This window comes from Scylla paramamosain, chromosome 32, assembly GCF_035594125.1.
Source record: "Scylla paramamosain isolate STU-SP2022 chromosome 32, ASM3559412v1, whole genome shotgun sequence".
NCBI classification, from domain to species: Eukaryota; Metazoa; Arthropoda; class Malacostraca; order Decapoda; family Portunidae; genus Scylla; species Scylla paramamosain.
Genome location: NC_087182.1, coordinates 3,123,755 through 3,128,754, shown reverse-complemented (window position 1 = coordinate 3,128,754; position 5,000 = coordinate 3,123,755). Strand labels below are relative to the sequence as shown.

At 40.5% G+C, this 5,000-nt stretch overlaps 1 long non-coding RNA gene across 1 annotated transcript in view; it reads right to left on the bottom strand.

Moving 5' to 3' along the window:
- LOC135089057 (uncharacterized) overlaps positions 1–5,000 on the bottom strand; it is a 14,188-nt gene that overhangs the window by 723 nt on the left and 8,465 nt on the right. The window contains exon 2 of the long non-coding RNA XR_010261378.1: positions 2,239–2,335. This is a non-coding gene — a long non-coding RNA (uncharacterized LOC135089057). The remainder of the gene's footprint in view (positions 1–2,238; positions 2,336–5,000) is intronic.

The following is a 5,000-nucleotide window of genomic DNA, read 5'->3' as shown; positions in this document are numbered from 1 at the left end:
TGGACTGACTGGCGGACTGACTGGGACTGGCTGGCTGCCTAGCGGAGTGTTCCCCGGTGACTAAGACGTTAAATATGGTGACTGACTGTCCTTATCTGAGTGAGCGACTGCCTAGGTCTCCGCCGACTGACTGAAAAACGACACTAGGGGTGAAGGAAAGGTTGGGGCTTCTCTCGTCGCCAACACTAAGGAAGGACAAGGAGGAACAAGGAAGAACAAGATACGAGGATGGACAAGGAAAAACGAGAATGGACAAGGAACGAGAAGGAAGAACAAGAAAGAATAAAGAAAACCAGGAAGGCAAAGGAAGGACAGAGAAGGAACAAGACTGGATAAGGAAGAATAAGGAAGAATAAAGAAGAATAAGGAAGAACAAATAGCAACATACTTACACTACTACTACTACTACTACTACTACTACTACTACTACTATTAGTACTTATTAATGTCACTGCTATCATTGCTTTTAAGGTCACGATTCTTTACTCTCTCTCTCTCTCTCTCTCTCTCTCTCTCTCTCTCTCTCTCTCTCTCTCTCTCTCTCTCTCTCTCTCTCTCTCTCTCTCTCTCTCTCTCTCTCTCTCTCTCTACATGTGTACATACGAGTATCTTATTTCCGTCTAATTGTTTTTAATAATTGTGTACATTCTCTCTCTCTCTCTCTCTCTCTCTCTCTCTCTCTCTCTCTCTCTCTCTCTCTCTCTCTCTCTCTCTCTCTCTCTCTCTCTCTCTCTCTCTCTCTCTCTCTCTCTCTCTCTCTCTCTCTCTCTCTCTCTCTCTCTCTCTCTCTCTCTCTCTCTCTCTCTCTCTCTCTCTCTCTCTCTCTCTCTCTCTCTCTCTCTCTCTCTCTCTCTTTCTGTCATCCTGCTGTCGGCGCGGCGTAAGGCAGAAGGAATGTTAACAAGACTTCCGGCGCAGCTCTTCACCACCCACGGGACACACACACACACACACACACACACACACACACACACACACACACACACACGAGGAGGCCATCACAGGTGCTAAATATCTCTATTGCTCATGTTTCTGTCCCCTCCCTCACATGACACAATGTATTTCCCAACTCTTCTATTTCACCTCTCGTTCGTCTTAGCCTCCCTCTGTCTAGCGCTTCCTTATATCTTCATCCAATACCGTCTTGATCTCAATGCCTGATTTACTTCAATGCCTCAGTGTCTGCTTTTGTATTCTTGCTCATGTTTAATCTTCTCTTGTTTCAGTCCTGTTAAGTTCGTTCAATTGCTATCTTTTAAATCACTTCTGCTGTATCTCAATTCTCTTCAATTTCATTTTTTTTCTCTATCCTCATTGTCTTCTATCTTATACTTATCCCATCTCTGTTCCTTTATCCTAATCCTATTCCTATCACCATCTCTCTCCATCCATATTTTTCTTCCACCTTACACTCATCCCATCTCAGTTTCTTCTCTTTAACCCTCATTTCCATCCCCATCCCCACTCCAGCTCATCCTCTTCCTATCCTAATCCTACGCTATCCTAGTTCCTTCCATCTCAGTCCCTTCTTCATATTCATCTCTTCCTTCCCAATCCACCTTTCATCCACTCTACACACTAATCCTTTATCCACACTAATCCTACTACATCTTATTCCACTCCATTGCAGTCATTTATTCTATTTCCTCTCTCTCTTCCACTCAAATGCCAGAAGAACCACACATATTTTCCTGCCATAAATGAACGTGAAATATTATTGGTATCAGTGCAGCGAGAGGTACTGTAGGTAGTGAAAATGTATCAGTTTTGTGTTGCTGGCAAATAATGTTTTGGGATTAAAGATAAGGGAGGGTGGTGATCAGTATATGTTAAAATGTTTGTAGGAGTGACTGGCTGGTTGTTTGTGTTTGTTTGTGTGTTTGTTTGTGTGTTGGAGGGGAAAAGTCATAGTTTTATCTTTTATCTTTTTATTTATTTGTTTTTTTTTTCATGAGAAGTTTAAATTATATTGGTGTCTTAGTCTTTACATGTTATTAGTTACAACAACAACAACAACAACAACAACAACAACAACAACAACAACAACAACAACAACAACAACAACACATCACAACACAAACCAAACCACACAACGCACTTCAAAATTCACAAAAAAAAAAAAAAAAAAAAACGAAAAGATACGAAAAAAACACGAAACACAACTCAACCAGGACTCACCATCGCTCATTTTCAACTTCCGGGAACCGCCTGCAGGTGTTGTAACATTACTTCACTTACCTGGCGATGTGTGGCGGCGCTGCTGCTGCTCACGCTTCTCACACTTGTGGCGGGGCTGCACACTCACACGTACGCTGTATAATCCCCGTGAGTCTACCTGTCCAATTAAAGGAAGAGATCATGAGGTTAGCAGGCAGGTCAATATTTTTGGGGTAAGGCGCATGTTGGAAATCATTAGAAAAGTGGTGTTTTATAAAGTTTTCAGGGACTTTGGAAGAAAATAAAGGAAGCTGCAAGAACTCATTAGGCCTACACGTGGCGGTCCCTGTATCAAACATGTCTACCTGTTTCTACCTATCATCCTCATCCATAAATTTGTGTCATCTATTAAAGCTCCCTAATGACTCAGCACTAACAACCTGGTTACTGAGTCCATTCCATTCATCTACCACTCAGAGAACCAATTCCTTCCTATCTCTTTTTTGAACTTAAAGTGGTGTTTCGTAATACTATCACAGTTTAATTTCTAGAGCTTCGTAAAATATTGATCATTAAGGTAGTGTTTGTTTCATAAGGTTTTCAGATAGCCAGAGACAGACGAACACAAGCAGATAAACACAGAAACAAAGACAGAGAAAGACGGACAAACAGAGGCAGACAAACACAAAGACAAACAAACAAACAGACAGACAGACGGACGGACAGACATAAAGGCAACACAGGTAGATAGTCTCAGTCCCCGCCTCAGGGTTTACAAAGGAAAGTAATACCTGTTTCATTCTCCCCCTGAAGAACCTCGCCACAAAAGCAACAGTAATCCTTCTCCCTGATTGCAACACACCGCGCCCCACCACACAACTCCCACCGCTCCCCAGCACACCCAGCACCCGCAACACAAAACACGCAGGCTTGAAACCAACTCCCTTTTCTCCTACATCTAATTGACAGTAATATAGTGGTAACTGAAAATTTGCAACACAATACACACGTGAAATAACCTCCCTTTGTGTTAATGGTTGTGTAATTATCATGAAACACTCGCAACGCAAATATTTACAGCTAGAATCGCCTCCCTTGTGTTCCCTTCTCGCCTGGAATCATTCCCTTGTGTTTCCTTGTGCATTCTTGTGGCAGTATGATGGTAAAAGAAACACTTGCAACACAAATATACACATAATAATTTACCTTGTGTTTTCTTCTGCTTATCTGTGGTAGAATAGTGATGGCAGAACACTGGCAACTCAAAATACACTGCTAGAATCGCCTCCTTTGTGATTCCTGCATTCCTGTGTTTGTAGATAACAGAACACTTGCAACACAAAACTAAACAACTCAAATCATCCACATCCCTTGTTTTCTCTCCTCGCAACGCAAAAAATACGGCCTGAAACCATCTCTGTGTTTCATTCGTACATCTCAGTGGCAGTATAGTGACACAGAACACTAGCAACACAAAAATATACAGCTGAAACCATCCCCTCCTTTGTTTTACCTTCTTGCAACACAAAAAGTACGCCTGGAATCCCCTCCCTTGTTCTACTTCCATATCTCAGTGGCAGTATAATGATATAAAACACTAGCAACACAAAAAAAAATACACACAAAAATACACAAAAATATACACACACACCAACAAAAAATATCAACACCATTCTTTGACTTTCCTTCTCGCAACACACTGAACCTGAAATCACCTCTCTGTTTTCCTTCTGCATTCTTGTGGTGGTGGATAATGAAACACTCACAGCACAGACACACACAGCTGTAATCACTTCCTCCCCCCACCCCCGAGTGTTTCCCTCCGCTTCCCTGTGGCTGTGTGGTGTCAGTGGAAGAAGAAGTAGGTACGTATAAGTCACGTGGTTATCTGTTTTCATTATTTTTGGGGGCATTGTAATTATAGCTTTAAAAATATGATAATGAATGAATGTGTTATAAGGGTCTCTCTCTCTCTCTCTCTCTCTCTCTCTCTCTCTCTCTCTCTCTCTCTCTCTCTCTCTCTCTCTCTCTCTCTCTCTCTCTCTCTCTCTCTCTCTCTCTCTCTCTCTCTCTCTCTCTGGATTGTATTAGTTAGAACAAGGAACTATCTACGTAAATAAATAAATAATTAAATAAATGCACACATATATAGATGCGCACGTATAAATAAATGAATGAATAAATAGATAATTAATTAAAATCGTACGGCTACGTTTTTCTATCCCTGGCAGTAAAAAATCAATTGACAAATTAATTAAATATTCAAATATCATGGCTATATTTTCCTTCCCCTCGTTTTTTTTTTTTTTTTTTTCAACCCGTACTCAACGTTCCACTGCAAACCAATAACACAGTTCTCCCTCCCCTAACCTGACAACACTGTGCTACCATTTGTATTCCACCAACAATACAATAAACACACACACACACATACACACACCTATACGTGACACAGTGTTCCCGTATTGGCTGTTACCGTTTAACTCATAACACTTAATAAACACCTGAAAAAAATAAACACACACACACACACACACACACACACACACACACACACACAGCTATACGTAAAATAAAACACACACCTAAAAAGAAATAAAACACTTGAAAAATTATAAAACACACATTCGAAAATATAGAAAAAATAAATAAACAAAAACACACCTGAATCAATGAAACACACACCTGTGAAAAATAAGATAAATAAATAAATAAACAAAACACACACAACTACACGTAATACACAGAGAACACTTCCCCTTCCCCCCTCTATTAACTATCAGTGCTTAACTCTTCACACCCAACAATGAAAAAAAAAAACACGTAAATTCACACACACATAT